This window comes from Zootermopsis nevadensis, unplaced genomic scaffold (genome assembly GCF_977971745.1).
Source record: "Zootermopsis nevadensis isolate Lab colony 2312 unplaced genomic scaffold, Znev_1.0 Znev_ptg000011l, whole genome shotgun sequence".
NCBI lineage: Eukaryota > Metazoa > Arthropoda > Insecta > Blattodea > Termopsidae > Zootermopsis > Zootermopsis nevadensis.
This window is the reverse complement of record NW_028259143.1, coordinates 8,309,094-8,336,679: the sequence shown is the minus strand read 5'-3', so window position 1 is coordinate 8,336,679 and position 27,586 is coordinate 8,309,094. Positions and strand designations below refer to the sequence as shown.

The following is a 27,586-nucleotide window of genomic DNA, read 5'->3' as shown; positions in this document are numbered from 1 at the left end:
AATTTTTGTAAAGGCATAAAAGCATTTCGTTCATGATTCCTTCTCTGTAAAAAATATAAATAACAGCACCTTCCGCAATATTTCTTAGAAATCTAAATTAATTTATCTTCAATTTAATTCAAGTTTCACCAGTTCAACATACAAAAGAATGCCCGAAATGCACTCAGAGTGCTGATTCACTTGTCAACACAGCTAAGATTAAATTAAATCAGGGTTATCGAAATAAGTCTCTTATTGGGACATTCGAAAAACTGATGAACGTCATTAAAGGTGGATTATTTCTTGATCAGGTGTAAAGCATGTGACTGACTCAGTGGTTAGCGTGATGGCTTCACAAATTAGCTTCGATGCTGTTGCAGGTTGAAATCTCAGCCAAGTAAAGGGTTTCTTTTTGTAAGACGCACGATTTTGTCATGCTATATATATATATATATATATATATATATATATATATATATATATATATAGCATATAGTATATGGGATAACACACTGTTTGATGATCGCGCTGGTGGTCTAACACATGAGGTATCCGCTGTTGGTTGAGAATGGAGATGACTCGTAAGTAAAAAGAAAAAGAAAATTGCACCTCACCACAGACTAGCAGGAATACCCTGATGACAAGTGAATACAGGGGTATATGCTGCAATATTGTTGAAGAAGCGGATATTTTGCAAATCAATCTACAGAAGACAGTGAATACAACTTTGAAACAAGATGTTTCAACTGTTCAACAATTTCTGGATAGGAAGAATGTATTTTTGAGCATTTTAACTCCATAACTGAAAGACTGTTTCTGTGCTCTGGTTAATGTCTTGGTGAATTCATTAAATTCAAAGAAACTGTTATCCTTAAAGAAACACAGCATACCATTAGTATACCTAAAAGCTGATTCTATACTTGGTGGTGTACAAAGAAATCTTCTAGAGATCATTCCATAACTTTTAGCCCTAAACTGGCATTCGTATAATTCCATACAGTAGACATCATTCTAAAAAATAAAGGTCTGCCCTGAATAAATACTGACCACCGCGTGTAATTTTGCATTTGACGTAATTTCTAATGTAGAAATGGATTTAGGGTAACCGCTTAAGAGTCTTAAGCCAGGATATTCAGTCATGTACATTTTATCACCTATGAACATCACTGTTTCACTGGAGGGTCTTCGATAAATAGCAGTAATACTTTCATAATCATTCGGTAAGAACAATAACCAGTCGGCGATAATTTGCGGTTTATTGTAAGTCACATCTTTAATACAAATTCCCAAACCCATTTTCCGTAAAATATGTATAAAAGTTGATTTGCGATTAAAAATTTACTAATATTGTTCAAGTCACACAGTTTTGGTTCTGGTTCGACAGATGAAGGGACAATATATAAATTCTTTACAGAAGGAGCACCAGCTAAAATATCATCTGCAAACAGTTCAAGTTTATCGGCCTTTTCATACTACTCCTAGGAATATTTTCTTGGAAAGCTTAATTTCTGTGTCCTTGTTATATAAATAACAGAACATTCTATTTGAATTATTAAACGTGTCTAATTCTGTGCAGTCATTTTGGAGTAATTAGAGAGATGGTCGCAGTTTATGGAAATGCTTCACGAAAAGAAGGGATTCTGATGAAGCTCTACGAAACTACGAAGACTCCAAATTAAAACAACTGAAAAGTTAAATGCAGCCATCGTGAGGGTCGTATTGGCTGTGGAGAGCGTAGGAAGGGAAGATAAGCAGAGATTTTGCAGTACTAATACCTCAGAAGAGACAGTCATGACATTCGCCTGAAAGAATAGAATGTACGAAATACAGCAAGAAAGAAAGGAAGAAAGACACAAAACTCAGACAAGTTGGTAATCCAGAAACGCCATTCAGCCAGGCACGAGGTTAACTTTGTCGTGTGGACATGACAATGGGCGTGAGTTATGAAAACTTGGTTTTGGCACAGCCGACGGTATCCCCCCCCCCCCGTGGAGGGTTGCAGTGGGGATGAACAGTGTAGTTTATTGCTTTCACAATCAAATTAAAGTTCAGTCGACATTCTGGCGCTAAGATTGGGGACGGAGAGTGGATCTAACTCTATCAGTAATGAGAAAAAGGAGAGCTCAAGAAATTATTCAGTCGTTCCTTCGTAATTTATAAGGTCAACTTCCGAAGTTATACCTTACAAAACGAAAATTGAATTACAATTCTTTCCTAATTTCTTGGCATACACTTATAGAATCAACAAATTTGTTTGAATTACGCATTACGAAAGAAATCAGAAAGGTAATTTACGGTGTTTTATGGGTATGTCACGTAACATATTTAGCAACCAAAAGATATTAACTCCATGAACACAGCCATCTTGAAACACTGATGGTTGCTTTGCTATTAAAGAAATTACTCCTTTTATGAAGCATGAAAGCTCATTACCACAGACGCAACAGTCAGTAATTAGACTCTGTCCTGAATAAAATTAATATATTACACACACTCTCTTCTAAGATGGAATTTAACATTATCTTCTGATCTGTCTACCTCTCCCAAGAAGTATTTTCCCTTCATGTCATATTACTACATTTGCGAATGAATATTCATCTCTCCCTGAATGATGTGCTATTGTATAACACATTTTTGTTAATTATGACACAACAGTTCCAAAATTCAAACGTCAACCAATACGAAACAGGCTACCAGCACCACGGTCCTGCAAAGTTCGCAGACCTACGTCTCCCAATCTGCTGCCAGAATTTCATGCATTCCTTGGCTGGTTCTGTCATGAGTGTGAATACAATCAATCACGGTTTTTCACAGCGTTCCAGAAGAGAGGGATAAAAACTTGTGACATTATATTCGGTTCCAGGATTCAGTATAGGGAATTCGCAAAAGACAGCAGAATGAACAAGTAACTTCAGTTTTCGGGGTTAGGCCACGTCGAATGTTCATTGTTTTCCAACGTTTCGGCAAACACTACAGTTGCCATCTTCAGAGTGAATGTGCAGAGGCTGTGCGTTTTTGAAAGGTGGCAATAGGTAGTGAGTAGGATTTGTTTGGTGCTGGCTGGTGTCGCAGAGAAGCATCTACTAGCTGCCCTATACAAGGATAATGAGACACAAAAAACACTGAGGGAGCTTTCGCAGCCAAGAGTAAAGGCACTCCCAGTAACAAGCTGCTCATGTTTCAAGGCAAGATATCACGTAACAAACAAGTCAGTTGTGACCTCAGAACCGAGTCCGATCAAACTATCGGAAAGGTTGTGGCAGGCAACACAGTTACGGCTTAGACAGTAAAAGCGCCTTCTTCCGCAACAGACTGACGGGGACAGGACATCCTCAATCACTGCCTCTAGCCCCACATTGCAGCTTTCCCATTGTTGCTTGTGCGTCGAACAAGAAATGCAGGAGCTGGAAACCTGCCTGATGGATGCTCATCGTCTGCCTTCCACGCACACAGGAACAGAAGATTCTAGGTAAAAACAACTAAAATTAATCACCACAGAGGCAACCAACTCCACGCAAGAAGAGTTTTTCTGAGTAGCTAATCAGCTAACCAAGAATCCACGTTTTTATGAACTCAAACGTTCATTAACGTGTTCAAAACAGCTCGTCAATGGACCCCATCTTGAGTCAGATGAATCGTGTCCTCAACCGCACAACCACACATCCTCCGAATTGCACCCAGGTCCCCCATTGCTTTCCTCCTTTCGCGGGTTTTGTGCTAGAATTTCACATCCTAACATTGGTTAAGAGTAAAAATTATGCAGCTCGAATCTTCGTGGACTATTCTACATCTTGATGTACATGAACTATTCATTGCATAGCGTAACAGACAGCATGGCGGTCCGTGTCACAGTTAAAATTCTAAAGGGCAGAGTGTGAATGGGGTAGACAGCCTCTCCGTTGTTGTCTCATGAGTCCGAGCTCTGAGCTCCGCCCCGGAGCCGGGATTCTGGGCGGGCGGTCCGCGAGCCCAGCAGTTTGATGATACTTCACGGCGCAGTCGCTAAAAAGCTCTTCAGAACTCTGTGGTCATTTTCAGCATCCCACTCTTTTAAGCAGCCTGGGAAAACGCGAATGAAAACATTCAGAATCCCACATTAATACAGACCTTGCCAGTTCTTGTAGGACCGAGAAAAACAGTGACAATCAGACGTTCGTCTCTTCGCAACCAACCAATGCGAAATATTTATCATTCACAATAATCTCAAAGGCAAATTTCTCCCTGTGCATAATACGTATCATACGATAAACACGTGCGGAGGCATGAATCTATAGCTGCATACCCAATTCAACGACAGAAAATTACTTGGAAGAACTAGACATAGATGGGAGGAAAATAAAGGACGTCCTATTTAATACGAAACCCTAACTACACCAGTTTTGGTGACAACGATGTAACAACACAAACGCGTTCTTTTCCAAAGTGTATTCGACGTTACGGAGCGTCTGCCCTGCCAACGCCGGACATACATTGTGTCTGAAATTCTTCTTTCAGTCGGTGTACTATTGTCTTATTCAGTACTTCCTTGTCAGGATAAACGTAGCTAAGCGCCTCACGACCAGCAGCAAACGATTTCGATGCAAACTAATATTCGATAATGAACCACACATTCTTATCTTGAATGCACCTGCACAGCTTTCGCGCAACTGGCGTGAGCAGCGGCCTAGCAACGAGCTTGACATTGAGACGAGTGTCACGGGGAAGGTGGGGAGTCTATTATACGGGGGTGGACATGCTTCTGATGTCACATTTGTAGAGTAGAACGTGATTATTTTTGAGTTGCATTTTAAATGGTATAAAAGTTAATATGAAAGAAGAAAGGTAAGTGTGTGGACTGGATTCTAGTGACTCAGAATAATGTTCAGTGATGGGCTGCTGTGAACACGGTAATAAACCTCGAAGATACATACAATGATTATCAGAGCCAAACGCCAGAATTAACAGCAAGACTTTCACGTAGGCGAACACGAATCGCACATAGCAGGAAGACGCTGTACACAGGATGTACTCCGGTAAGTGATACGAGCGCCTAAGAATATTGCCAGCTGTGGTGCGAACAAATTTTCTTGCCAGAGTGCTTTATAATGAATGTCCTTTTCGTAAGAAAGCATTCAAGAGGGAAAGCAAGCAATATAAGACTAACATATTTTCAGAAAGAAGTCGTAAGGGAAAAGAAAATAAGAAGAAACACGATGGACTAAAAAAGCGCTGTTCGTTCTATTATTTCCATTTTACGTCCTTTTCAACATCCTCAGTCACTGGATATTTTTATTAAAAGCAAGGCACACCAGCTTTCTTATATTATATTTTATTCAGATTCTTCCGGCAAGGGCTGACTGAAGTATTCATATTTTGAAAGATTTTATCACGTGGCCATCTTCCAGAAACAACAGAATTCTTATAATACCCATTATAAATACCACACAACTGTCGGATGGCGGCTTACTACAAATGTGAGTTTTGTGGTTCTGTTCTGAAAAAATGCACAGCTACAGGACGAAACAAAGGATGAGTTATCCGTGTGTGTTTCCATGTGTCAGACTGACTACAGCTTAAGACAGTGAAGATAATGCTAATTCGAAATTCGGAAGTGAGTCTAATATTAAAAAAATATTTTACCTAAATTAATCCGGTGTTAAATCTTTGAGTCCATGTTTGTCTTAATTTTCTGGCTTGAACAATGACGAGTGATATTGCGTATAGACTTTCACTAGGAAATCTTACGCATAGAACACACAACTGTACTATCTGCCATTAAGTTCCTAATAAGATGAGTTTAACAACAGCAGGTTTATGTAAAATTAAATGTATACGTTGTTAAAAACAGTGAATTAACAGCAACACTCATAATTTAAATCCAAAACAGCTGATAATTATAAAAGAAATCTAGGATGGCGGGTATATTTTTGTATAAATACTTTCACTATGCAAGCTACTGCAACGGCGACCACTTGTTTTGCTATCATAAGGTCAAGGAAGTTGCAATTTAGCGCAGTCCTGCAAATGTAATTGTTTTTATACCAAACAATTGATAACAGACACAAAGCCAAAAAAACTGCGACAATGTACGGTTCGCGTTCGTTGTGTTAAAGCAGTGTGGACACGTGATGTTCGTGACGGACATCTGAAGCTGGTTATAAAATTCTTCTAAGAACTACGCAAACCTTTCGGGCTCATTCTTCGGGTATATCAGTCATCAAAATAATTACAGGTGAAACTTGCAAAATCAAGGAAATTTTAATCATCGTTCATGATGTGTCGTACTGGGGGAGGGGGGGGGGGGGGTGAGGTGCATGTAATACAAAAGTTATTTGCATTTACAGATACCAGATGGGAAGATGAAACTTCCTGAACTGCATGGTTGTAAACACTTCCCGAATTTAATAAGTTCTTATTTATTCGTGAACGTGATAATGGGTTACGCTCTTTCCAAAAATATTTTAATTCTGTCGCATTTTCGAAGGATATAGGTCAACTGTATTTTAAGATGTGGCAAACAACGGTTAAGTTTTAACCACACGCATTTGCTCGAACCAAAACTGTCGAAATGCCCTCAAACCGGAAAGCAAAGGAGAACATAAAAATAAATCCAAGGTGGAGTAGAGATAAGTAAAAGATACAAAACGACAAAGGCGACTAAGGTACTAAAAGGAAAACTTGGCGAATGAAAGTCCGTAGGAATAAAAGCGTTGTGGGGAATAAGAAAAGAAAGGAAGGGAATTACAATGGAGAGAAGAAAAACGATTTAAGCTTGAATTATGGGGGTTGAAAAGCACGAGGAAATGAAACCGCGAAACTTCCAGGAAGAAGGAAACGAAGCCAAAATTGGTCCAGAATCTACTTGGCTACCACACACGAAGCTCTTACTAGAGGGCAAAGCGGCAGATATCAATCTCTCGGCTGGCTTACATTCTGCTACACGGCTCCTTTCGCGTCCCGCATCAAGTCGAGGGAAAGGAAAGGGCGGAAAAGAAATAGCTATTTGTAAATTACCTTAAGGCAACAATTCGAATAATTGGGAGCAGAATGTAGCCCACAGTTCCTCTTTCACCACGAACAGATGTACAGTTTATTGGAAAATATGACAAAGTTCAAATATTTTTGTAGGCAGTGAAAAAATTAAAATTATAACCACGAACAAATTAGTCCAGATTATATTCTGGGCATATTTATCACAATTCAGGTTCGAATATTTTATAATTCTATCTCCTGTCTAAAAGCAAAAAGATAAACACAAGTCTAAACAAAAATGCAATTTAACCTATTATTTTGAATCGGGGTGAAACATGGTAACTCACCATTAAGAAAGAGCATAGACTGAGGGTGTTTGAAAACAAGGAACAAGCAGAATATCGGAACTTAATCGAGAAAGAAATTCAAGGGAGCATGGGGAAAACTGCACAGCAAAGTTCTTCACAATTTGTAAACTTCACCGAACAGGCCTATAATTAGAACTATCAAATCATGAATGATGAAATGGGCAAGGCATTCAGCACGAAATGTGTACCCATTTTCAACTGGAGAATCTGAAGATAACAGCCCACTTGGAACACCTAGGTGAACAGTGAAGGATAATATTAAAATGTATCTTAAGTAGTGGATTGATTTGGTTCTGGATAGGGTGTGGTGGCGGAACACTGTAAACACAGTAATGGACATTTAGACTCCATGAAAGAAAATGAATGTTCGATTAGCTGATCAAATATCATTTTCTTAAAAAGAAGTTACTGAACTTCAGGGAGTAATAAATAATATTGTATTATTGATTTTATTATTTCAAAAATTTCCTTTATAAATTAAAATTAACACATTACAACTTGACGCCTGTAGCTAATTCAGAAAAATGATAATATGGCCGTTAATCTCTATTATCACAATCTCATGTCCCCCATAAATTCATGCCATTCTCTTCCGTTCGGAGGGTTCAACCAATCGATTAATGTTCCTCATCAGAGATATGTGAATTTGCCTATCACACTCGCCATGCATTCACTAATAATGAAAAATCCCACTTCACGACTACCGGCAGGAACTGCTTCCCCCCCCCCCCCCAGGGAACTTGATTTTATTGTTTCTATGCGATACCTGACTAGTGTAGGGAAAATTTTATAGCGCTTGGCTGTGAGTCATGCAGTTCCAGCCGGTAAGCGACAGTTGGGTTCAACTTAATCAATAAACGTGCTGCGTTTCTCAAATGACATTTCTGCTCTAGCAGAACTACTTTCAAATTTTAAATTTGGATACAACAGTGCGAACGAAGCTCCAGGACCGCGTACAAGCAACTAATTGAAAATGGGTCGGTGTGTGAAAGAATTCGAAGCCACACTCGAAAATAACTTATCACAAATATGTCGGCCGCTCTGAAACGTCGGTCAATTTCTACCAGACTACATGGCGCAACATTCCACAAGACAGCGTTCTTCAAGTATTGAAGTGCATTCACAACACGACACGCTAAGTTAGACAATCTTGAAAACGCTTCAGAAGAAATACAAGAAAAACACTGCTCATAGCTTGCTGACGATGAAAAAAGCAACTAGAGGAACATAAATTCTTACGACCGTTACCACTAATATAAACCAAAATTTGACATCAGAAAATTGTTAACAGCTGGGGAATCCTTGACGGCATCATCACGCAGCCACAGCGCAGATCTGCCTTTAACTCTTCATGTAAAGAAAAAACCTGTTACTATTGGCCGAATTCAACCAAAACTGAAACCACCATGTTCCACATAAATTCGTTCAGCCGTTGCTACATGCATAGAAACTGATTTACTGACAAAGCCAGTTTAATAAGCACATTCCAGAAATACGAACACGCCTAAGAAGTGCAAGCTTGGTGGTCAATGGAATGGTACCTATCGCAGAGGACTGCAGCTAATTATATGATCACGGAAGACCGACTATTCCCCCACAATTTCAAGCATCCGTTACGTTAGTATTAACGACTGGACGAAATTAAAACATACCAGTACCGAGCACTCGAATGGCATAACGTCCATACCAAATTTCATGTAAATCAGCCCAGCCGTTTTATAGTTGTTACATGCGTATGAACAGACAGACACGTCGAATTTAACCGGAGATCTAAAACTGGCCTCTCCAAGAATATAACGTATTTAAACACGCTAGTTTAAATACAGCACAAAACTTTATAATGGTATTGTGAATTTTAAATGGTAACATTGCGGTGAGAGGCCTATTTATTGCCTGCAGAAAAGTTAACAGTCGACATAAACAAAATACACAGGAATTACCAGACAGCAAAATAATGTGAGAAAAGTTACGTGACGGGCAACGTGTTCCCATGCAAATATTTTACGAACAAATATATTTTAATCACGACTATGTAAATTTTGAACAAAACAGAAAAGTGAAAACGGCGTCTACAGATTATTTTTGGAACATTACAGTATCATTATTAAACATGTTCAAAACCGTACTGAAAGTTTGTGACAGCTGAACAGCACGACAGAACGTGCGCTAAGACGGCTCCACAGGGCCGAAACTCGTCTATTACGCCTGTATTAGGATAGCTACGTGAATAAGTGTGACAATACTGTACGCGTTTTATAATAAACTGAGCAGAGCTCATTGTGTCTGTTAAAAAGCACCTTGTATATCCATTATACTACACACCAATGGGTCATAACCACCTGTGCGCTCGTTAAAAATATGTCATTCGCCGAATAGAAATAACGGAACGTAGCAATGCTACAGACGGGCTGCTAACTCAATACTCGACTGGCACACATTGTAATTTACAGCACGGGGAACAATTTGTGAAAGCTTGCAACACTTTTCATACCTCAGTACACTGTCAATAGAGGTCGGTGGGTGGGCTAGCAGCATGTGATAATAAACCTTATTAGACAATAGACATAGAACGCTCCAATTGCAATTGGAAAGTAAAGTCAGCAATATAATGGTCTCCCAACACGTGGCGGTGTCATGAACCAACGCCCTCCTCTTTACATGCCAGCCAAAACCATTCTCATAGTTTGACGGTATATGTAATTTGTATACGAGTCAGCATCATCACTCGCGAGGTAAGCACACGAAACTCTAATGGTATTTATGAATTCGAAAAACATATACCGTTTTTTAAAGTATAATTTATTATAGTATGTAAAATAACATGGCAGCCGTCCGAAAATTTCCATTTACTTTTCAGTTGACTAATGAACTACTGGAACTAGTAATTAAGAATTTGACATTTAGATAGATAACCAGAGTTTTACATATTATTCTTGAGATGATTTTAATAGGAAAAAGCTGCAAATTTGGAGGTTTCGTAAAAATCAGTATTTAAGCAACCATCTCTTCGCAGAGAATAAAACACCATCACCACCACTACTACTCTTAATTAAATTCCTTGTTATTAGTGTGCTTCATCACCAACCAGATGGCCAGTTACAAATAAAGATAACAAACACAACAAAATAATTATAATCAATTCATCAAGAAATTACATGGCTATAACGAAAGACATTTGCACTAATGATTTATTACAATTCAGTTCAGATGAAAGAATAAAGATAACAAATGATAAAAACATGCAAACCGATTACAAACAATATAATAAATCAGGACAATTATATAATTTAGATTATGACAATAATTCCATTGCCACAAATCAATGCTGTAACAGGCGAGAAAGGAAAATAAATATTTATATATACTCGTTTGAATAAAATTAATATCTAGCAAGAAAGTGCCATAATTATAAAATATTACTGAGAAAGTCAGCAACAACACGTACTGCATGTAACGCGACAATATTTAACTGCAAGGAATTAGAAAACTTTTAATCCAGTGCGATTCGATCTTCTTGAGTACAAGCTCAGCTCGCTAACTAATGATTTAAAAGTACATTTTATTACTGGAATACACACATACATAAACTTAAATATAAGATTAACAACACGAGATCTGTAAGACTTTAATGCAGGCTTCATGAGTTCCGATAGGAATTCCATATTTTATACTTCGTCATTAATACAAGGTAACAACTGTAATGGGAACCAATCGATCGAATGAAAATGGCGTGACAGGTGTATAAAGCAATAAGGGATCAAAGCGTTCTTTCCTCATATCGTTCGCATTTCACATTGCGGCCACCTGTCACGAACTACGTCGACTGCAGAAAAAACGCGAAGCTGTAGTCTCGCTGTTGGCGGAAGTCAACTGCTGAAGTCGTGATTAATGAATGATAGAAGAGCAGAAAACTTTAAATGTTCAACATTAAAAATGTCACGAGGCAAAGGCGCGGATTCGACCAACTGCCCTCTGGCGTGATAAATTTTTGTCGAAAGGCCGTCAACTTCTACATTTCATAAAGAAAGGTCGAAACAAAACAAAAAAAGTTAGCAGAACAATTCTACTGCATTCGCTTGTTACTGACTCTGAATGATAACTTTTGGCACTCCTTTATACATACTGTAAAACTGGCTCGGCCGTTAAGCGATATGAAATGTCATACACAGGTCCTTATGGTTCTCAAACTGTAGGATGACAAATTAAGAGTCAATTTTGTTTAATTAAGTCGAAAATCACAAGGCTTACAAAAAATGTAATAGTGAACATAAAACGCACTTCAATTTTTTCTACAGCTGTTGTACAAAACGTTTTGTTCTACAAATATTAGTGAGTGACGTTCGATATGGGTACAGAAAAGGACGAGTATTAAGTGTCCGTTATTGCTGTCTGATTTAAAACAAAACTGGAATGTATTGACAGATTTTAGCAAAACTTCCCAATATAAAATATAATAAAAATCTTTTCTGTTGTCCTCGAGTTGTTACATGGACAGACAGACATGACTAAACTAATAGGCCCATTTTTGCAACTTCATTGTAAAGCGGCCGAAATTATTAACGCAGGGCTTAAATGCAGTCTAGATAAACACTCTTCCATATATACGCCTATGAGAATTTAAGGAGATATTAAATACGCAGACAGCTTAAGTAAAGATGAAATTTGGTCGAGTTAGATTAGGTTAGTGATGCAGATGCGAATTCTATTATTATTTTAAAGCGAAGCTACTCCTGAATCTCAAGTGTAAGCAATATATTAATGTGCATGCTTCAAAATAAATATCAGTTTCAGCAAACAATGCAGAAAACCCTGTAAATTTACGTCTATTGGTGCAATAACTTTCCTACATCGAATTCAGATTAGAAAAGTAAAGTTTGTCCCACTATACGCCATGTAGGCGCTTGGGGTGAGAGGAGGTATAGCTTCTCTCTTCCTTGACCTCGGCACTAGATGGGGGTGAGTGGTCAGCATCAAACCCCGGCCGGCTTTACCCCCGGGAAAGGACCCCGGTACCCATTGTAGAGGAGGCTGGGTGGGCCCCAGAGCCGGTCTGGACGCAGAGGCTAGAGGAAAAATCCTCTGCCCCCGTCGGGGATCGAACCTCGGTCGTCCAGCCCGTAGCTAGTCACTATACTGATTGAGCTATCCCGGCTCATAATTCAGATTAGAACAAGGGCTAATTTAAGTTTGTCGTAGTTTTTATCAGGTTCGGATATTAGTTCGAAACAATGCATGACCGTTTTCTTAATTCACCATTCACATACCCATGCTGAACCACCAAATATCACGTTACCGAGTGGTAGCAATTTAAAATCTGCTGATGCTGGTTAAAGTCTCGATCATACAAGCTATTACCCCAAATTAGATTTCCAATAGTTTTCGTCTGTACCTTGCATTCGACTTACGTAGTTTGTTCTGGCTACGATCGATTCTCCCACATCGTTTACCAATTCACTAATCAGCATCACATTGTCGTTTCTCAGTCGACAGTAAATAATCTTAAATTTTAAGCCAACGACGTTAAATAAACGAATAAACAAGATTAATTAATATCATCAGACGTTAAATACCCTAACCTCCAACAAATCACCACTGCAAAGAATACAACATGGCTGCTCTGTCAATCTATTAACGAATGTTTAGGTTATCTCCCTACTTTCAGCGATGAAAGACAAACTTACATTGCCATAAATATAAGTTATCAAAACAATTAGTAGTCTTATAATTTAACACATTGGCTTACGTATATAATTTATAACTTATTTCTTCCGAATACGAAATTCAAATATTTACTGAAACTAATTCAATATGTATCGTCACCTACCGCTGATATCACTATAAATGAACACTTCAAACACCCGAACTCCAGCACACACATCAATTCTACAGTAAAGCAACGGTCGCACTGCCATTTCCTATCATCGATGGATAAAATCGGAAATTCGCTTTATATAGACAATCTTAAACTACGTCATTCCGAGATACAACGGAACACACATCCTCTATCATACACACTTCCTGACACAGATCTACGCCATCTATTGACTAACCATCAAATAAAATCCTTTATCCTATTCTTATTCATCTTTTCCTTCGTCTAAAACTGTTTCGATTTTATACGGGTCGATAGTCGAAAAGTGTTCAGTCTTCATTTTATAATTTCTTGCCAGCCCGCACTAATATCTGAACGCGACCATAAGCATCTCAAATCCACAATCGGCTGAATATGAAATGCAGTGGGAGCCATCGCCAGCATCAGTATACTAACACCCATCTTTGGAAATACGGGATCCTGTGCTGCAGCATTACACATTGACCAAGAGTCACACTGGATGGAAATCAGACCGAATCAAACAGAATTCCATCCGACTAGTTTGACGAAATCAAATCGTTAGCTCCTAATGAGTGTCGTCATACTACCGTCTACAAACGAATCTGGTCAAAGTCCTACGAACTAATACTGTAGAGAAACTACTTTTTCACTCTACCAATAACGCCGTATTTCAACCATTTTCAAAGCCTTTTAATGTTTTTCATGTGTTCACAGTTAATACATCAAGTCTGCTTAGATCATTGAGTGCCACCGGGTGGTCTAGTGGTTGACGTAATAACACAGTCGATCCAAATCGCTGCCAATATAAAATTAAAAAGTGTTAAGGAATCTGTCAGTATAATAACATACAATCGTCTAAAGATTGCAGTAGAGACATAAAATATGTCAGGAAATGAACAATGGTTAAACATGGTTTTCTTATAATGAATAAACTAATGTTACAAACCTTCAGAGAATAATAATTTTATTGATGTTCAACTGTGGAAATGAAATTAGATCTGCCCAGAACCGTTCGGTCGCAGGATGCCCACATCAGCCGGTTGCGGTCGGATTCGGTCGGACTCGCTTCCACAACGAAAATTATACTCGCAATATTCATCCAACATAAAGTTTCCCTGTGCACTCAAATAATCGTAAATCTTGCGGCATTCCACAATGCCTAGGCAGGCATCGCTGTCGAAAATAGGGCGGTACTTCGTACAAACACATGCACACAATATGCATTAGGTAGAATTAAATGTTATGTTTCTCAAAAACGGTGTCACGTGCAACAAAATATAATATGACACAAATTATTATATGGTTAACGAATTTCATAAAATAATTAATTTGGGGTATTCTAGCGTGTTATAAACAGCCATTAATAATGTATTGAGTAAGTTCTAAGACGGACTGTGTACTTGTAGCTAGTACCTACTGCGAGTCTGGTGGACGGAAACCTACCATTTATGATGTAAAAGGCTACCGAAGAAATACTACGTTCATATCAGAGTTATCATAGAACAGATATGGAACACAATCGAGTATAGCCACAAAAAACTCCTTAACATATCACATCCATTATAACCCGTTCAAAGGATTTTAACAGAAAACAGGAAATGCTAAATAAGAGTAGGCCCCTGGTTTTAAAACACTCAGAGCCTGAGAGACAAACAGAGAGGGGGAAAGCAGTATAGAATCCTAAAATGAACCCCGAACTGTCACCTTCTTATGTTAGTATGTACAGTCTCTTTCCGTTCCCACCAGAAACCCGTAATACACACGTGGCAACAATTATGGTAAAGTATATGGCATCCTTTAAGCCTAAATTTGTCAGCCCTCTCAATTATCACCCTTGTTCCACACTGCGGTGTTTTTAGATAGAGAAAGATGAAAATGAAGTGATCTCTGAACGAAAAGCACACGTCAGTTCTCGGGCGTTTGTCACTTAATCGCTTTTTACAGGACCGTCGAGTTATATTTCAGTTTTGGCGTGACAAAAAAACGCATTCTCTAATCTGCTCTGTCAAAAACTGAATTAAAAATTACACGATTCGATCAACTAAACTGACTGCAAACTCTCGCCATCTTTGTCTCTTTGGTTAAGAAATGAAGTTTCAAATTAATGACATTTCAAAGTTTCCTCGAGCTTGTATGAGAGTCTTACCTCTCAAATGCTCTTTCAGCAAGCCTCACTCACTTTATCAGAAACACTAGCGGACATTTCAAGCCAGCGAGCGCGTGTATATTACAACACTGAAATTCCAAAGGTTTGGTGGTAAATGGTTGCTGTTTTTATTTCCGGGTTCGGAACGTCATTAAAGCACTCTAATAAATGATTCAAAAGGAAGTGAACACAAACAATAGATACTGCGGAAATGAACTGTTTAAATAACACAAGAAAGCGATCACTGATAAAAATGGACTACGCCCATACCCGTTGGTTAAACAACGAAGAAATGTTTATTGCTGAATATAACAAATTATACCAAATACTGCTGTCATTACAACTGTATTAAATAATCCGGTTATATAGCTAAAATATATATAGAATGAAAGCACAGTCAAGAGAAAATAGCGTAATGAAAACTTTAATTTGTACTCTTAACTAAATATTTTAGTAAACACAATTCTGGTACGAAATTGTGAAGTGACGAGGTGACCCTGGCAGACCCAAACGAAGATGAGACAATATTAATAAAGATGGCATTATGGAAATGGGGAGTGGACATCATCTTAAAACTCTGTGACAACCAATAGACAGAACATAAGCAGAAGGCGTGGAATTTGTGGAACTGAACTGAATTTATAACAACGTTTAATGAATTTGGCGGCGTCAGTTATGTTAATATAATCTCTTCTGCGAAATTGTAATGCAAATTTAGCATTTTTTTCTATGAAACTCCAAGCAAGGTTTATTATTTAGTTAGAAGATACGTTGAAGAACATGACAGTAAAGAAATTGAGAAAAACGTACTACAGCCTGAAGGAAAAGCTATACCACAAAATATATTCGCACGCTACCAACTCTCTAACAGATAAGGCATTCTACAAGATTACCACCACAATTCCCCTCCCAACTTCCAGAACCAACAGTTTCCTTGTTACGTCGGAGCCACGTTCTGCGTGAAGTGACGCATTTAGGGACGCTCAATTACCCCAGTACAGCCTCGTTAACATTTGTTTATCCCACTTACAGGCTATCGCCTTTATGAAGCTGTTATATCTCGTGCAAGCGTGAATTTTATAATTCTACGTACAACTTTTAAAATTACAATTCTTGAAACAAGTCAGTTGTATATCAAAATAATAACTGTATTAGGCCTAGTCTAATAATTCTCCAAGGTCAGTCAAATATTCCATTTAAAACATGTTTTGATAGAATTAAAAACGAAAACTTGGCACACACATAAAGGGCCAGTGGTCGGAACCGATAACAATATGAAATCCCGGAAACATGACACAGGTTCGAATAACGAGACAATTACGTTGGCATTGGTCTATACTTCAAACCATGTAAACGGCAAATCGGAGAGAAAAATTACAAGAACGCCAAAATAAACAAAAGTTGTTAAATTTCCAGTATCAGCACAGGATGATCACAATTATGTACGACATAATGTTATTTTCTAAGGTATAGGCCATATCGAGAATAAAAATTTAAATAACAAAAAGACCGTGTTTACTTTGCTGTCCCACAAAACATATCAACACAGAGGAAACTGTGACGCCCGCTGTAACATTAATGCAAAACAGTGAACCTTCTGTTAAAGTACCATGCTGACACACTGGGTAAGGCGAGAAGTCCGCGCATAACAAATCGAGGCGCTGGCAAGTTTGTGGCTGCATCAATTCCAACGGCTTCCCTTTGAACACAAGAAATGAAGAATGCCCACGACAGAGGCGGTAAAGGGAACACCACAAACTTGCAGACCTTCCATGTGAATGGCCACACACAGTAACAGCAAGTTGTTATGGTACGAATACTGTATTTAATTAAAACCCCAGAAATGAAAAAAAAAAGAACTAATTACACAAAAAACTAAATGTTCAAACCCGAAGTTTCTGAGACAACTTTAACGCTACATATATAATTCGGCAGATTATATTGCACTTTCCCGAAGAAGTAAACTCATACGTCGACGCAAGGAATCAAATTGTAAATAGATTGTGAATATAAAGGCAGGGTGATGATGGTGGCAGTAAGATCATCTGAAACGTCATTCAATATCTACCAAACTTTGGAGCTTTAAATAGGAGATGTTAAGGCAAACGATTTTGAACTTGACATCCCCGGTATCTATTGGTTAGAAGGCTGAGTGGAGACCACACGCGGTCTGGAAGCGTTCTTGCTCCCGATGAGAAATATTTAAAACATCATGTCTCTCGGCGTTGATGAATTCTGGGTATGATTTGCGTGGATCCGGCCCTGCGTTCAAGTAGGTTCACGCGTGGTGCAACTCACAAAATGTGTCTCCACACTGCGGAACGTGTACTATAAAGTTGGAGACAAAGCAATAGCATGTTATGCTTTCTAGTTCCCTGAGGAAGCCGACTGTCCTCTTTCATACTCTACTATCCTAACTTTCACGGAAAGATACTGAGTAGAACTATAAATCAGTCAGAATTCGAACCAGATAGCTGTTGGATACGTCAGACGAACTGACTTCAAACACGAAAGGAGTGCGTTACTCTTGTCCTACATGTTTAATCTAATTGATCCTTAGTTACTAAACCATTCCTTACCGAAAATTAATAAACGCATGTCACTTGTTTCTCCCATGAAAAAAATCACGCTAATGTGGACTCTGACAAGCAGAGAAGGAAGACAAAAAGGGGTCACAAAAATCATAAAAAAAATCCTGTTTCTTTATCATTCATCCAAAAAGTTACGGCCAGCTACTTTTATTGTTTATTATGAAACTTACACAATTTTGTTCGCCCATCCATAATAGGCCATTAATAACATTCACAGAGGAAATCTGGATCATAAAATCAATTAATTATCTATTATACGACGTTATCTATATATCAAGCTGGCCGTATACGGCCTCTGATATGCAAGGGAATAATTAATGAGCTGTGCATGGCATTCAACTCATAACAGGAAAAGGAACTCAAAGAGCTCACGTGACCAAAAGTACGTCGTCAGTAACTGTACACGTTATATGGCAGTCGCATTAAGACCTTAAGATATTAAATGTATTTGTTTCATATATAATATAAAAAAACACAGCCCAATTATTACTTGCACAGCCATGCAGTTTTGAAATTACAATTCTAATGCAGCAGCAACTCCAGTTGTCCTAGTCGCTGTGATTTATTGATGCTGCAGTGGAGTGGGTGGGTTTGTAGTTCAGCCACGCGCATCCCCCAACCCGTGAATTCCTCTTCTATTATAGTGGAACCTAGTTATATCTGCAGAATTTAGTGCACACACCCCCTTCTACGACTCTAACAACACAGTCGACATGAATTATTGAACTCGGCACGTATTTTGAATTCAGTTAAACAATCCGTTGTACCGTCTACATCGAATATCTGCATTGTAACCTACCAGAGAGGTTCTTGTCATGTAAACTCACAATTCAAGTTTTAAATTCTAAAATTTAAATGACCTGGTCATATAAATTACATGACTGTACTGCAAGTAGCTTCGCATTAATATATTTTCGATGTTCAGTCCTTTTGAATTCATTAATGTGACCATTAGATGATGATGAAACAAGAATTCAGAATAAAATTCGTGATCTTCTGGCTTGTGATGCAATTTGGTCTTGTTGCTTTGAAGTCTTGCCCTAAAAACTTGTTTCAACACCGCCCGCATTACTTCCAGAACCCCTCGCTACTTCTCATACTGAGAGCGTCTTTTAGAGTCCCTTAGCTTTATCACTGCTTCGAGTAAATCAACTTCTATCCTTTCCGCATGACAAGCAAGCATTCGCAGGCAGGTTGCACAATAATTACCACTGTCATCACAAAAGTGACTGAACGACGCACAAATGCGATGGATAACCACTGCGGAAAGAGAAGGAACCGAACGGAAAAGTAAAGTCTTTTTATATGAAAAAGGGCACCCGATTAATGCAAACTTCCGTTATCAGACGATTTTAAAATGATACTGTCTAGTAAAAAATAAATTAAATTAAATTTCTAACTACTCCATATCTAACAGACACCATCACTCTATACGCGCAAAGAAGGCATAAAGCACTGAGACCTGCTAAATATCTGAGTATAAAGACATTAAAATAACATAGTGTCGGTGAAATGACAATGAAATGAACATATTACCCGTCTTGTTTTATTTTATCCGCTTAAAATGTACAGTCACGAATGTAAAACTTTAGGAAAGATAATATAGCAATTATTCGCCAGCAGCTAATGTGACATGGTTTTTCATTTATATTATTTTGTCAACCGTGGTGTTTGGTTGCGTATCCGCGGTTTTTAATTTGTCTACACATGAAAAAAGGTTTGTTGCGAACCAAGAAAACCATATTTGCTGGAAAAGTTGCTGCAATGGCATCCGAAACCAGTTTTCTTGCTTCCAGATTACAATTACAGTACGTGTTTTTGTGACATATCTCATATCTTAAGACATTCAGCTTGCATATGTTTTGTGTCCAGCGAACTGGCAGAATACTAAAGCTTTGATGAGTGTCAACTAGAGCCCCCGTTCTCCAAACTCCCAGTTCCCCATAAGGCCCTGGTTTTACTAACAGCAGCGCTTTTCAGAAAAGTAACCCCCGAGGTCGGCGAAGCATTGCTGTGTTTCATGAACACTTCAACTGCAAGGGACAGGACGGACATCGAGCGAAATGTATTACATGATTAATATTCCGTTCCAAAAGCCGGTTTTATCTGCATAATGCCGTTATTCTAATTTTCTTGGGTAGCTTATCAGACAAGCTTCGCTTTGCATAGTAATGTCCATGTTTGTTTTCCAGTGCTCCACTATACACTCCATACCATTGATTAAGAATTATTCCACAAAGTCTTCAGGCTTTGCCTAATGGTTTAGTGTCCTCGCAGTTCGACGTAATCGTTATCTAATTTAATTAAAAAGAATGTGACAAATCTGAATATAATTATTCAAAACACAAATGTATAAGAACCAGATCACAATTCGAAAGTTCATGTTTCCATTCAGACAGAGTAGAAGGTTTAATTATACCCGCGGTTTGCCGATGTTTTGTGAGACCTACGCACTTTTTGAAAAGTTCTGTCAATCTGTATGATCAAAAATATGCGTTGTTAATGTCGTCAGTATATTTCTGTATGAGCAACTTGTTAAGTTTAAAGAAAAAGTCAAATCAAGAATGAAGACTTTCTTAGTGATGATATTTAAAATTGTATATCCACTGAGAATAATGAATTGGAAGACTTTAGATGAAAACAATTGTAGCCTATTTTAATGAGTAAGAGGAAGAGAATATTTGGCGTAATATTTATCTCATTATGAATATTCAGATTAAAATATATACTTATGGGTGTCCATATAACCAGAATAAGTTCTGTAAGTTACTACCCCACCATTTGTTTCGAAGGGACTGACAAAATAAATAGTTTGTCTCTAGACCAGGTTTGGGCACTCCGAGTACAAAGTACTGCTGGCTGACAGTACAATGCGATGTTTCGTGTGTCATCGGCGCTATCAGCGTAGTCTGTTTAAGGATTATCATGTTCCTAACTTGTGTATTAAGAGTCATTTGATAATAATTTAGAGTAAGCTTTGGAATTAAAATTCACTAATACATTGGCAAAACAAAAAAGTGTGTAAACTAATGAACGATAATGACCGGCATGGTTGTAGAAAACCGGGAAAACACTTCGAAAATGAGGTGAAAAAATATGGATCACTTTACTCCAACAATATATTGCAAACCGCCAGTATCCATGAATCTACTCGTCTGCTCTCATGAAATACTGACCAACAGAAACACACTGGTCGCATAGAAACTTTCAAGCTTGAATAACGGGATAAATACGGATAAAACTCTTCATAAAATGTAACAACACGACTATGCTAAACGTCCAAGTTATTGTGCGATAGGATTTTATACTGATGTATATTCAAAATAAATTGAACCTGGTACCAATATGGAAATCGTTGGACAATTTACAGTGTGATGATTTTTTTTTTTTTTGGGGGGGGGGGCGCATACAATCACATCGCCCGGAAGAAATGGGCATAGCCTGTTGGTAGACAATTTTTCGATCCTAACAACGCGTTAACATAAAAATTCAAAGGCAACACAGATGTGTAAGTATCGAATCTTACCATAAAATGTGTAATAAAATCTCTGTCAAAACCATTCCCACAGTTTTATGCAGCCCCTTGTTTTCGAAACAAGAACAATGGAAGGATACAGTTTAGTGAACTGATATAAAGATTGAAGGAACAATTAATATGCGGAAACACGTAAATTCTGCATTGGAGACAACATATGCACCTTGAAATTGTGTATGCCTCACAAATAATGCGTCAAATTACAAAGCCTCTCGAAATGAGCTGCTGCTGCTGCTGCTACTACCACCACTAATTCAATTCTTGACTTCAGTGTGCTGTATAAACAGCCTAATTATATTTACAGCACAGAATAAATACACAACAAAGTAGAACAAACAAATTATAATAAAGAGTAACTAATTTCACTATCCAAAGAAAAAGCAAAGAAAGGTTACTAACACAAGAAGTGTTGATTTAAAATATACTTATGCATAACGAACCGATTTCTAAATATGTCGACATCTTTATACACAGTGTTTGCAGCTGACGCACATCTAGCTGGGAGACAATATTTCCAAGACGTATCAAAAGTAAATAAAGGAAAATCTCTAAAATAACATCATTTATATTCACCGTAAACATTAACAAGAAAGAGCTAGGTACGGAAATTTAAGTGGCCTAAGGCATCTCTGTATTGGTTGGGTATTGATTGGGGAGCCTGAGGGGAAGAGACCGCTGGGGAGACCTAGACGTAGATGGGAGGATAATGTCAGGCGGGATCTATGGGAGATAGGAGTTGAAGGAGACTGGGTTTTGTTGGCCCAGGATAGGGACCGGTGGAGGGCTTTGGTTAATTCGGTGATGAACCTTCGGGTTCGGTAAGCCATCTAGTTTGTTAGTTAGTTAAGGCATTCTCTTAACGATTACTAATTTGAGGAAAGAAACGAAGAACCAACAATAATAAGATCAGTCCTAGGAGCCACTGGATTAACCTCTTTCAAATTATTATTATTGCGATGACGTGCAACTATGTCTCTGTGGAACTGTGGCATCTAACGAGCCCTTTGTACATCCCTCAGATGAAATATCAGTGAATATGGAGCAACAGTAGAATCAAACTGACAGAGAATACCGAAGGACTAGGAGACAAACCTGTCCCAGAGCCACTTTGTCCACCACAAATCCCACATTGATTAACCTGGTTTAGAACCTGGGCCTCCGCGATAAAAAGCCGACGACTAAGCGACTGCTACGGTACGACCTAAAGGCCGTGTACAATATACTCTTACAATAATTCGGTGAAACTGAAACGTGAACTTCATAATTATGAATTTTAGGCCAACAAAGAGAGGCCAAAGCACAGATCGGAAGGTTCAAGATTTTTGGTGGAAAGGTGGCATTTGTTATTCGAAACAATTTTTATTGTAACCAAGTTAGTTTATGATTCAAATGTGAGGATACGTTAAAACACTTGTTTTCACCGTTTCTGTCGTCCACAGAGGTTTGCTTAAAATAAACTAATGTCTCAGGTGTAAAGAAACGCAATTAATACTTAGGCTAATCAAAATACCTCGTGGAGTGTAAATAAAACTCAGCTCAATTAGACCCAAAATTTAAATTTAAAACAAGAATTTCTTATTTGAAAACTTAGATTGCTCACCCTCTGAGAAACATTTGTCGAAAAAATCATAACATTTTGTTAATTTTGATTTTAATGACGTCTTTTCAGAGTTGAATCGATTTAGAAATAATGTTTACTATGAAACAAAAACAAATTATAATTCACGAGTTCGAAAGTATACTTCATTAATAAATTTCTTGTTTACAACAGCGTAACCGCACGTCATCTTTCTTTTGTTGCAGGTCGGTACAACTTAAAGAGTTAACAAAAACATTTCACAGTTATAAAAAGACTAACAACAAGTTCTACTGAATGAATAATTCCACTTCTGGTCACATAATCATTCGCCTTCGCTGGAATATACAACGCTAACAAGCATTTCACTTAGAGGATGTAAGAGTCAAGAAATTTTGTGCAACTGAGTAACAGTGACAACAATATTAAGCGCTCTCCGAAAAACAATAAGAATTTTGAAATGTCACGTGTCAAAATTTCCTGAAACACGTGTCTATGTCTCACCAATGTGCGATAAAACTACAAATTATGAATTTTAAGTTTGCTGCGCAAGGAAAGAAGTACTCACAGTTTCAAGGCTGACAAACGAGCATGACAAAAAAAGACTTCAATAAGATCCGCAAGTGACACTGAGAAGCCTTACATAACAGAAAGCTGCTTCCGCGATCATAAAAATTCACGACGGCGCGTCTGTGTGACGACACACATCTCGGCGCAGAATAGATGCAAGATTTAAACGCATATAACAGCGAGCCTCATGTAGCTACGTGTTGATTTTCAAACAAGATTAAACGACTGTTATAGGGACGTCTTTCTTCCCTTTATTTATTTTTATTGGTTTCAGCAGTTGTACGGAAACTACACTCCGGGTTTTAAATAAATTGCACAACATGAGGTTGGCGGCTGGCGAATAAACATGAAAGACTGACTTTTCATTTGGAGGTAGTGGGCTGAAGGCGTAGCAGAGAGGAAGTGAAAACATTACTATATTATGAGATTTAAGGTTCTGGCGGCGGCAAGTATGAAGATGGATGTCTTCTGGGATGCTGCACCTTGTAGTCTGGTAGAAATTAAGCGACACTTCAGAGGTTCTTACCGTCTGTGATGGTCTTGATGACAGAGGCAGGAAGCACCTATGAAACGTCGTTTAATTTCTATCAGACTACACGACGCAACATCCCAGAAGACCATTTTCATACCTCTATATTGTAGCAATTTAGCCAATTCCTCTAAAATAAATACATGAATGTAAGACCTCCAATTTTGCTCCAACGAACATAATCCTCAAGAAGCTAACAGAGACTCAGATAGTGAAGAAATTCCTCGTCTTTCACATAACTCCAAACTTCATGACCGTGTTCACAACAGACCATCACTGGACCCTATTACGAGGCAGATAAATCCAGTCCACACCTTCATTTACAGCGTCTGTAACATCCATTTTAATAGTATCCTGCCATAAAAGTCTAGGCCTAACAAGCTGTATCATTCTTAATTCTTTTACAACTAACATTTAAAATGATTTCTATAGTCAACCATGCGTTCTACATTTCCTGCCCACACCGTCTTCTTTGATTTGATCGTCCTAATAATATTTGGTTAGGAGTGCAAATTAATGAAGGCCTCATAACGATGTACGAAGTGCGATCGGAAAGTTTCAAGACTGTGTCAATAGAGGGCGAACCGGATGTAGTACGAGCTTCTGCCGCTAGGGGGTGCGGCCTACATTCATAGTGAATCAGTGTGCCAGCCGGCATCATCGAATTAGCATTTCTTTCTTAGTTACGGGCGTTTTGGTAGTGCATTACACCGACCCTCCTGCGATTTCGGAATGGAGTGTGCATCAAATTTTGCCAAAGACTCGCCAAAACGGCTACGGAAACCTATGAAATGCTAAAGCAAGCATTTGGGGAGTCAGCAATGGGTCGTGCACAAACTTTTGTGTGGCATTCACGTTTTAAAAATGGCCGAACCTCTGTCGATGATGACGAGCGTTCTGGACGACCATCTTCGAGCACAACGCCCGAAAATGTTACGAAGATTCGGCAGGCCATTCACGAAGATCGACGTCGTACCATCAACGACTTGTGCGACATTGTTGGGATAGGCTATGGGACCTGTCAGCTGATTCTAAAGGAAGAACTCCACATGCGACGCATCGCAGCCAAGTTTGTGCCAAGGCTCCTGTCTGAGGACCAGAAGCAGAATCGACTTCTCGTTTGTTAGGAGCTCAAAGATCTTGCCGGATCGCCGGATTTAGCTCCGTGTGACTTCTTCCTCTTCCCAAAGATGAAAATTCAGCTAAAGGGAAGGAGATTTGAGACGACAGAAGAGATTCAGGCAGAATCGCAGATGGTGCTTGACAGGCTGACAAAGAAAGATTTCCAGGGATGCTTCCAGGCTTGGCAGCGGCGCTGGGATCGTTGTGTTCACTCTCAGGGGAACTACTTCGAGGGTGATGGATGAATTTAATACCTGAGATAAGTGTACGGGTTTTTATAGGCGCAGTCTGGAAACTTTCCGATCGCACCTCGATGCCCAACCTACACGCCCCTAGCTAGAAATAATAATAACAATAATACGTTAATATAACAAGTATTTATGATCTTTACTAAATATATGATCAAAGCAGCTGCTACTCTTCGCCACACGGCCAGATCAGGAAATACAGATTCGAATCTCGGCTATGCCGAAGGGTTTCCAGTATTTCCCAGTACACCCAAGCAGACGCTAGAACATTATCTGAAAATAGGCTACATCCGCTCTAATTCACTGTCATTACGCCTTATTATAACGCATTCATTCGACGCTTTGCGACTGATGTCGTTACAAGCGCCCGTAAATACTCAAAATAACAAAGAAACTCGGACGTAAAGCGGCTGGAGCGTGACACTGACTACTCATGTCTGTAGAACGCGCGAAGCTTCACCTGCCATGTATTCAAAGAATCTTACAAATAAATCCAGCTTACTTAAAATTAAACTAATTCAATGAAGCACAGTCTTATTCTTCAAAAGCTGGCAGTTACTCAAAATGTTTAAAAATTGTCTTTTATGGATCCCTGTAGTTTATCCTAAGCAAACTGAATCCAGTCCACACCCACATACACTATTTGCTTAATATATATTTTATATTATCCTCCCATCTATTCCATGTTATCCCAAATTGTTCATACTCCTAAGCTTTTCCGACTAGAATTTTGAATAAATTTCTCATGTCAACCATGGATGCTCGTACTTTACAAATCCCATATCCTCCTTGATTTGATCTGGTGACATGTAGAAATATTCTCCCTAGCACCTAAAAGCGAATCTAAAATGTTTATGGGAAAAAAATTCAACACTTTCTTAAAGGGATGAAAACGAAACATTTAGAAACGTCTATTCAAACATTTTTCTTCAATAGAACGCTGACTGATGTATGCAGCTGTTAAAGTAGCCTGCCCATTACCGGTTTTCACCTTTAACCTCAATACCATTCTTCCTCATCAGCGCATCATATGGATCAAGAAGCACCCACAAGATTTCAAAAGTTTATTCCCATGAGCCACCACTCCGTGGAGCTTTCATCCCACTCTGTTCTGATGATAAATGACCGGGCCTGGTTTGTACTACATGCAACAAATAGAAAATAAGGCGGGTATTTGCATTTTAAAGCACGGATCTTCAAGGTAATCGTGGGAGGACAAGGCTGAGACTTATTGAGATAAACAACAGATAAGATACGTGGAGAATTAATGAATGTTTCGAGGATCGCCCTACTTTGAAAACGTATCGGAGGTTCACAGACGTGTTGTCTGATGCGAGGCAGGCAGCAGGATTCAGACACGTGGTTCACAAGTATTTGAGAGGATATCATAGACTTTTGCAGCAGAATTCTCTCCATTAGCTACAGCTCTGCGCCAACTGGAGCGTATGACTGGTATAATTACCATATCAAATCGAAATGTTAGTTCCAGATTTATCGCAAACGAAAAACAGCATATTTTACAAAGGAAGACCTACAATAATAAACTCACAAAGAAGGATTTTGTTATAAATTAGGTCAGAGAACAATCCGCAGTTATGCACATGAAGTGAAGTGTTTTCATTCCTACTGTTCATACTATAATTCTGAACACAATGTATTGCTGTTGTAAAATATTCTACACTTACACGAGTATATGACGTAATACGATTCTATCTGAGGTTGTCAGTAAATTGATTTACTACGTGTTGCACGACCGGTTTTCAATTCCCTGCAGGGGGGATTCTTCTGTTCGTCAACGAACCCAGACCGCCTCTGTGGTGTGCAGCTTCCTTTTAAATTGGTAGGCCCACCGTGGGATACAGCGGCTGGAACTTCGTCAGGATTCGCTCCCAGGGCATGTGGAATTCGTGGTGAACAAACGGCACTTTCCCATAGTCCTTCGGTTTTCCCCTGTCAGTATCATTCCAACCGTGCTCCATATTCACTCATGTATTCTCCACAGAGGCACAGTATCACTCCAACATAACAAAATAAAATAGATATATCTTACACAGGCTGATAGATTAATTTGAAACATGAAGTGACCATGCGCAACAACACCTCATTTGTTTAATACTGAGACTCGATTCAAGATGGAG

General features: G+C 38.6%; 1 protein-coding gene and 1 pseudogene across 2 annotated transcripts in view; both read right to left on the bottom strand.

Annotated features, from left to right (window-relative positions):
• The window catches only part of orb2 (cytoplasmic polyadenylation element-binding protein orb2), a 256,883-nt gene that overhangs the window by 39,167 nt on the left and 190,130 nt on the right, over positions 1-27,586 (bottom strand). The window lies entirely within an intron of this gene.
• On the bottom strand, positions 500-27,427 carry LOC147874041 (matrix metalloproteinase-2-like; annotated as a pseudogene).